Source organism: Hakea prostrata, chromosome 9 (genome assembly GCF_041222555.1).
Source record: "Hakea prostrata isolate BN-2017 chromosome 9, UWA_Hpros_2, whole genome shotgun sequence".
NCBI lineage: Eukaryota > Viridiplantae > Streptophyta > Magnoliopsida > Proteales > Proteaceae > Hakea > Hakea prostrata.
Window position 1 is genome coordinate 14,891,557 of NC_142608.1, and position 9,339 is coordinate 14,900,895.

A 9,339-nucleotide genomic window follows, 5' to 3' on the forward strand; every position below is an offset into this window, starting at 1 on the left:
AGCATGTCCTTACAACACTATTACGCCAGCAGAGACCTGAATTCAAACCAAAGTAATTGAGGTCTCACATAAACAGGTTGGTTTTCTGTGGTCATTGTTTCTTTCATTGGATCAACCATATGTGCCAGATTTCAATTCTTCGCAGATCAACCAGAATGCCACGAACAATCTGGTTTCTTATATTGCTCAAGAACAAGGAAACAATGAAATTGCTGCAAAATCAAGAAATTTCAATTAAGTAATATTCTCCATCTTGTAATGTTCTTTATATCATCAATACAAACTAGGTATCTACAAGGCTAGTTCTGGAGCAAGGTGGTTAAAGTTTCACCTCACTGTACCCCCTCAAAATGTGTAGTATGCAATCACTTGTAGAATAAGTAAACAACTATATATAGTTACTTTTTGAAGGATTTATCGCTTATCGCTTTTGACAGTAGAAAAGTTATAAGGAAAAGGTCCAATGGTGTAAAGTTCAAATTGCAATTTGAACTGCAATAACACTACACTAAAATACACAGATATAAACTGGATTCTCAACATAAGAGACAGATATAATGGTACCATGGCTATGACATAGATCCCTCTGCGTTCATGTCTTGCATACCTGGTCTTTAATGTACTACAACCATCAAGAGTGAAATACATGCCCTGTTTACTTGCCTATGTCCTGTGAAGATGAAATAGAAATAGAAAAGAAAAAACTAAGTCCCACCGGAGACAAAATAAATAGACTAAGTAAGATTTACAATTACGTAACTACTTAAACCCAACAGATAATATTCCAGATTTGTCTTTCAAAGAAGTGAATAAAAGGGTAGGTGTCAGACTTCTTTATATTTCCAACCTAACTGATTCATATCCTTAGTTACAAGACCAAAAGCAAAAGCAAAAGCAAGGACTAACAAAATCCATCTGAATCAACCTACACTAGTCTTTAACAAGGAAATGTATGACATTTGGTAAAGCTCATCAAACTCAAGATGACTCCCCTTGGGTGGCTCAATCCAAACAGCCTTGTGAAAGAACCTGAACAGCCATTCATGTTTTTGTATAGCAGGATGATATTTACGATCATTAAGAGAATATAAGTAGCTATTCATTCCATAGTTGCAATGCTTCGAAAAGAAGACACAGTTACTCAATAGTCTTGGAACAATAGTCACCACAAGAGAAGAGCGAGAGCTGACAAATAATGTAACACCATTTACATTCCCTACATCAACCCATTTCATTTTGGACAGATCCAGCTTGAATATAACAGAATTATCAGGATAACATACACACACCAATAAAACCTTCCCCTCAAATTCCACCATGTGTTTACTTCTCAGTTCTTCATAGCACAGACGAGGAAGTTTAGGTGGAGAAACATCAAGGATTCTCCAAGTATGTTTCTTTGGATCAAATACCCGTACCAAATTAGAAGAACATACACTCAAACAATAGAATAGTCCGTTGCAGAAAATTGGACCTTTCCCCCAATTTATAAAGCCGACATCCTTAATTTTGAACCTTAAAGTCGTTCACTGCTTATCACCTGGATGCCAAATGCCTATAGAAATCCAAATGGGGCCGAATGCTGTAACCGAGTCTAGGCCAGTATCAACTGCAAAGATTACACAGTCAGGGGATGTGGGTGCATAAATCACGCACGGGTCATACATATGCAGCTCTGGAAGATCAATATTTGACATGATGAAGAGAATGAATAAGAAAATTCCAGTGTGCAATCTAGAGTACATCACCTATTCACCCTTGCTACACCGAATCTCTAAGCATCGTAACTCTGGGCTCTTATCAGCATAGATCTTGCTCCGTGAAGGATCAAAGAATTTGATTAATCCGCCAACAAAAAACAGCCATGGAGAGAGATTCGTTAACAACGCGGAGCGAACAGGCAACAAATCCCCATTTCTTCCATACACATGACAGAAGGAGATTATCTTTGAGGCACAACGGACTCCAAGATTTCCTTAGGAAGCCCAGGCCCAGGCCAAGGCCGCAGCTCATCCACTCTAACCGTATACGGCAATGCATGAAAAACAATAAATTGAAATTAGTACATAATATTTCAGAAAAAGGAAATTGAATTCACATATTCCTCTTAACAAAAGAACAAAAAAAAGAAAAGACACCCAAGATATATTGCATTAACTTTTTACTTTCCATTCTGTTTATTAAATCCTGATACAAGTTTTTCAAAGTAAACTAAACCCACACTATGACGCTATGAATCAAATTGTTATCCAAACCCTAAAATGGATTGCTTCTGAATCCCATCACAAATTCTACAAATTATGTGCCATTAATGCAAATACATATACAAATTAATACATTTAGCTGATAAGTTTTTTTCTAATAGGAACCCTGAAATAGATTGGAATAAATCCAGAAATCAAAGCAAAAAGTTACAGAAAGTGTAGTCGAGTAAAAAAAAACTCAAGATTTCTCCGTCTTTCTTGTTCTTTTTCTTCTTCTCATCAAGAAAATCCTGATAGAGTGTTTGAACATGGAGTACCGGCAGACTATTAAGCTTTCTTATGGATAATGTTCAGCTTTCCACCTTGTTCTTCTCTTCAGTTCAGGCTCTCGACGCTTTGAAGTAGTGCGGAAAACTCCCGCCAAATAGAAGTTGGTTGTCAGGGACTCAGGCCAGATCACTGGGTTGACCCAATTAAACCCATCATCCGGTCAACCGATTCAGTGCATAAACATTAAACCATGGGCGCATTTGGTAACGTTCTTAAAAAATATTTTTTGCTTCTTCTGTTCTTAAGGAGCAAGTAATGGGTTAGATCAGTTGTTAAAACGGTTCACTTTTTTCTATTCTTTAAGGACAGACTGGTCAAAAAGTGTTCTTAAAATGTCTCTTGCAAAATATCAAAAAGATATTTTTACCAAAATATAAACGAAGGTGATAAAATTAGTTCAGAGATTAAAACCTTAGAACAAGCTTATCAAACAACAACTTATTCTAACAGTGTTCTAAAAATATTTTCAGAATGGATTTATTAAATACTCATTTCCAAGCAACGAACGGTCTTTTAGTACAGAAACATTAAAAAATAGTTTTGCATAAGAACTAGTCTCTCATAACAAAAACATTACAAAATGCATAGTAAATTTCTAGTGTCAATTCAATTATATATTTTTATATTTTTTTTCTTGTTCCAAAAGATGTCAATTCAATTATATATTTTTTTTCTTGTTCCAAAAGATGTCAATTCAATTCAAGTTTCAATTTTCTTTTTTCAAAAAAATATCAGGTGTAGGGATGTAAACCCATTGGATAGTGGTAATAACATATCCACATATTATTATATTTAGACGGACTCAAATTATATCCAATTAGTTTGTAGACGAATTTATTCATATTTGAGTCATAATCAAATAGTTATTTTCTTAAGTTGATTCTTCTAAATGGGCATGAATATAGATTGAATACAAATTTTAAACTATTTGTTAATATTTTTACCATTTTATCTGTGATGGTTAAATTGAAAATTTTAAGAATTTAGCAATTTTATTAGTTATTTTAGTAAAAAATTTAGAATAATAATCACATATCTCATGAAAAAAATTTATAAAAATAACAAAAATAAATCCAAATAAATAACTTAATTAGATAATTTAATCGGATAGATAATAATTGATAGTAAAGGGGTATACCATCTGCATTCTATTAGTAATCGAACAGACTCAAATATCGTTAAACGGATGAGGAAGTGAATGCAAGAATAGATTTCAATTATCCATTTACATTCTTAATTCGGAGTACATTAACCCTTTTGGAAGGAGAATTAAGTAAAAAATCATCATCAATCAGGTTGCAAATACCTGTTATTTAATTTCACCCTAAAACTTTTAAAAAAAAAACTTGTTATAAAAAATTATTTATTATGGATGTCCATTACCCCAAAGAGATTGTACTTCCAATTGAAGATCTCAATTACCTCAGGATGCAATATTGATGAAGATCACAACCATCTCATTACACAATATTGGCAGTCAATATTTCCATTCTATGCACCTTCTATCTTGGGTGGCAATCTATCTTTCCATATCAAGAATATCTTATTGTGTGTCAGAATCATATATTGTATTTCCATATCAAAGTAGATGCTCCTTCTACTATAAATATGTAATGCACTCAACTGAATGAATTAGTTCTGATTGAACTCATCTTGTCTTTCTTCTTTGTATCTAATATATTTTCTCTTTATTTTATAACACGTTATCAGCACGATTCCGCTCGAAGTATTGTGTTTTGAAAAGAAAGACAATGAGACTATGTATTATTATGTTTTCTATTCCAAAGTGAAAAGAATGACCTCCTCGCACGTTTTGTAAACAATGGAGTTTACTTTGTCCATCTTGAAATGTAAGTGCATCATGATAAAAAGGTATGTGTTTTATTGAATCTAAGAATCAATCAAATAATAAGATATTATGTTGCTTTAACGATTGTGGTTTTATTTATTGTATATGGTGGTTGCTAGCTTTGCACCACAAATATTGTTAAATGCACCTGAAGTTGCAAGACTGAAGTTGCAAGATTTGAAACTGTAAATGAATACAGTTCTACAGATGCACATGAAGTTGCAAGATTTGAAACGAAATAAGTACGATTCGAGATGCACTTGAAGTTGCAAGATTTAAAAGCGTAAATAAAAGATCGAGATGCACTTGAAGTTGCAAGATTTAAAGCGTAAAAAATAAAGAGATGCACATGAAGTTGCAAGATTGAAGAAGTGCAAGATTTGAAACGCAAGATTTGAAACGTAAATAAATACGATCGTGTAGTTTTTGAAAATAATTCTCTTTTGAAATTTTAAGGAGAAAATATTATTCATGAAAATATCAGCAAATTTTCAAGTTTAGATTTGTTGTTACAATAGTAATATTGTAAAAGGAGTTTTAAGAAATACTCGAATGATATCATGCCTATTTGTGGCTGAATAAAATAATGGACTATTAATGAAAAGTCATGAAGCTCGTCTTATTGGTTTGTTCCATTCCCGAAGTGAATGCAACAATTCATGATATGTCTGAAAGAAGGCAAAATTAAAATTATGGTCATGATTGTGGAAGAGGATGAGACAAAAGACGGAATAATTACCGTCATTATTATGGAAATAAATAAGAGAATAATAAGGATTCTCAATATAACAATTCAAGGAGTGAAGATAATAATTCTTACCGATGTGGTATGAAAGCTATTAGACATGTATCTGTTATACTCCACAATATTTAATTAAGTTTTGTCAAGCCTTAACTAAAGAAATAAAAATAATGTGGAGATAAATTGGATTTTCCAAAATCATGATACTTGAGCAATTTTTGCCTATTAAAGTGATGATTTTAATGGCCTCACAAATACTACACATCTAGATGCTACAAACTCTTTTGAAGATAATAGTTGAAGATTTGATTATGTAATTCTTTTATCTTCAAATCTCATCTCATATGTTAGTTTATCTTAAATTTAATCTTTTTCTTCTATAATTTTTTTATTGACTTTTTATATATCTTTTAATATATTTTGTTTCATTTTGATGAAGAATGTGAATATTCTTTTATATGCTGTGACGCATATTATACTGAGAGAAAAATATACATATTTCTCTTATTTGATGATGCGGAAGTCAATGTTCATATAAAATCGGTAGTACAACATTGATTGGAAGCTCCGAAAGAGCTAATCTATTATTATCTGGGAGATAAAATTGGCTATGAATAATTCATTATTTTGTAGTAAGTCTCAAAGAAACTTATTAAGTTTCAAAGCTATTTGCCAAAATGATTATCAGATTGAGACTACAAATAATGATATAAGTAAATATCTATACAAAGGTATTAGATATTTCTCCCAATTTGTACTACACGAATATCGCATGGTTGAAACACATGCTTGGGTAAATCAAATGAACATTGATTCTAATAATTTTATTATTTGGCATGACCGGTTGGACCATACCGGATCAAGTATGATGCGAAAAATTATTGAAAATTCAATTGTCATCCATTGAAGAACCGAAGATTCTTCAAATAAGTGAATTTTCTTGTATTGTTTGTTCTCAAGAAATATTTATTATTAAATATTCACCAGCTAAAGTTGAGATTGAACATTCTACGTTTTTGAAACGTATAGAGGGTGAAATGTATGGGCCCATTCACCCATCATGTGGACCATTCAGATAATATATGATTTTAATAGATGCATCTATAAAGTGGTCACATGTATGTTCATTATGAACTCGCAATTTGGTGTTTGCGAGATTGTTTGCTCAAATAATGAGATTAAGAGCATAATTTATGAATTATAAGATAAAGACAGTTTGTCTTGATAATGCTGGTGAATTTACATCTCAGGCTTTATGATTATTGTATAACAACTGAGATCACGGTTAAATAGCTTTGTTACTCATGTTTATATCCAAAATGGTTTGGTAAAATTATTTATTAATTGTCTCCAATTAATTGCTAAACCATTGTTTATGAGAACAAAGCATCATTTGTATGCATGAGGCTAAAAGGTTGTCATAAATTCTCCCTATTACAATTGGCTTATGGTCAGAAGCCAAATATTTCTCATCTTAAAATTTTTGGATGTACGGCTTACGTTCCAATTGCTCCACCACAACAGTACAAAGATGAGTCCCAAAATAAAGTTGGGAATATATGTTGGATATAAATCTCCTTATATAATTCAATATATTGCTAAGGATAGGAGATTTATATAATGCAATACTTGCTAAGTATTATTTTGATGAATTAGTTTTTCCAACATGAGGGGGAGAGAATAAACAGTTGGAAAAAGAGATTGATTGTATGCATTATCATTATCTCATTAGATCCTCGCACTGAGCACTGTGAACTTGAAGTTCAAAGGATAATGCAATAAATATTATAAATCAACTGCCAGATTTTTGACTGCTAAGAGTTACTAAATCTCATATTCAATTGTAAATGCTCCAATTAGAATTGATGTCCCAGCAGGATAATCTATCAGTGCAAATGAAATTAAACTACGTTTAAAACGTGGAAGATCAATCGGTTCCAAGGATAAAATCCTAGAAAATGAAAGGAGCAAATGATCAAGATGGTCATAATATGGAGACAATTGATTATGAAGATCCGAAGACATAACTTTCTATAAAACCCCGGAAGAGGTTAGGTACACTGAAAATAATGAAGAGATCTCGATTAGTTATGTCATTGCGGGAAAAAGATGGAACCGAAAAGATAAAGTTGTCGACAACATTTTTGCATATTATGTTATTGTTGAAATAATACATCAAGACGAGGATCTTGAATATAAATTTGTTGATGAATATAAATCAAGAAATGATTGGCCAAAATGTAGAGACGCAATTCAAGCGAATTGAATTTGCTTGCAAAATTAAAGTTTTTGGACATGTAGTCCAACATCCGAAGGTATAAAGCAGTGGGGTACAATTGAGTTTTCTACGAAAAATGAAATGAGGAAAATAATGAAATCGTGATATATAAAGTATGAATTATGGCACAAGAATTTTCGAGATGCTGGCATTGATTACATGGAAACATGTTCTCTTGTGGTGGATGCAATCACCTTCGGATATCTTATTAATGGCGGTATATGAAAATTTTGACATGCGTCTAATGGATATTATTAAAGCCTATTTATATGGCTCACTCGAGTGTGAAATATATATGAAAGTCCCTGAAGGATTCAAAATGACTGAAGCATATAAAAATTCCTAGGAAGTTTGTTCAATAATGCTTCAAAGATTATCAAGGCATATATGGTAATCTCCTTAGTGGATATTTACTAAATGAAAAGCATAAAAATGATCCAATTTATTATTGTGCCTTTATTAAAGGATATGGATCTAATTTTAGTAAGTATATATGATGATGATTTAAATATCATCGAAACTCTGAAGAGTTTCCAAAAGTAGTAGATTATTTTAAGAAAGTTGAAATGAAAATCTTGAAAAGACAATGTTTTGTCTTGATTTATAAATTGAGCATTTGACGAATGAAATATTCGTTCATCAATCAACTTATATAGAGAATATTTTGAAGAGATTTTATCTAGATAAAATACATCCATTGAGTACCCCAATGGTTGTGAGATCGCTCAATATAAAGAAAGATTCATTTCGACCCCAAGAAAGCAAGTGAAGAACTTCTTGGTCCTGAAGTACCATATCTTAGTGCTATTGGGGCATTAATGTATCTTTGGTGATAATACACAATCGGATGTAGCATTTTCTATAAGTGTATTAACAAGATTTATTTATTCTCCAATACGAAGACACTGAAATGTTATAAAACATATATTTCAGTATATTCGAGAAATTATTGACATGATATTAATTTTATGAATGTAGATATCAACTTACTAGTTTTGCAGATGCAGGATATTTATCTGATCTATATAAAACTAGATCTCAAACATGCTATTTATTTTCAAGTGAATGTTAGCTATTTTATATTTGGTTAAGATCAATGATACAATACATTCATGAAGCATGTAGTCTTCTACTAGAAGAAGGAATTTCGACAATATTATATGAAGATTATGCTGCATGCAAAGCTCAATTGAAGGGATGATACATCAAAGAAGATAGAACGAAGCATATTTCACCGAAATTCTTCTTTACTCTTGATTTTCAATGAAATGATGAAATATATGTTTATTGAATTCGTTCAAGTGATAACTTGACAGGTTTATTTATTGAGGCGTTGCCTACTTCAAATGTTGAGAAGTTGGTATATGATAATGGAATGTACGTATTCAAAGATACTCAATGATGTTATCATCAGGGGGAGTAAAATACGTGTTGCACTCTTTTTCCCTTAACCAAGGTTTTGTCCCACTGGGTTTTCCTGGTAAGGTTTTTAATGAGGCAGCTACCAATACGTATTATTTAGATATGTATACTCTTTTTCCTTCACTAAGATTTTTTTCCCACAGGGTTTTTCTTAGTAAGGTTTTAACGAGGTACATTATCTATTGATGGACATCCAAGGGGGAGTGTTATAAATAATATTTATTATGGATGTCCATTACCCCAAAGAGATTGTACTTCCAATTGAAGATCTCAATTACCTCAGGATGCAATATTGGTGAAGATCACAACCATCTCATTACACAATATTGGCAGTCAATATTTCCATTCTATGCACCTTCTATCTTGGGTGGCAATCTATCTTTCCATATCAAGAATATCTTATTGTGTGTCAGAATCATATATTGTATTTCCGTATCAAAGTAGATGCTCCTTCTACTATAAATATGTAATGCACTCAACTGAATGAATTAGTTCTGATTGAACTCATCTTGTC

General features: G+C 31.9%; 1 pseudogene; it reads right to left on the reverse strand.

Moving 5' to 3' along the window:
* Positions 1-920: 920 nt before the first annotated feature.
* Positions 921-2,484, reverse strand: LOC149004808 (F-box/kelch-repeat protein At1g57790-like; annotated as a pseudogene).
* Between the last annotated feature and the right edge of the window lie 6,855 nt (positions 2,485-9,339).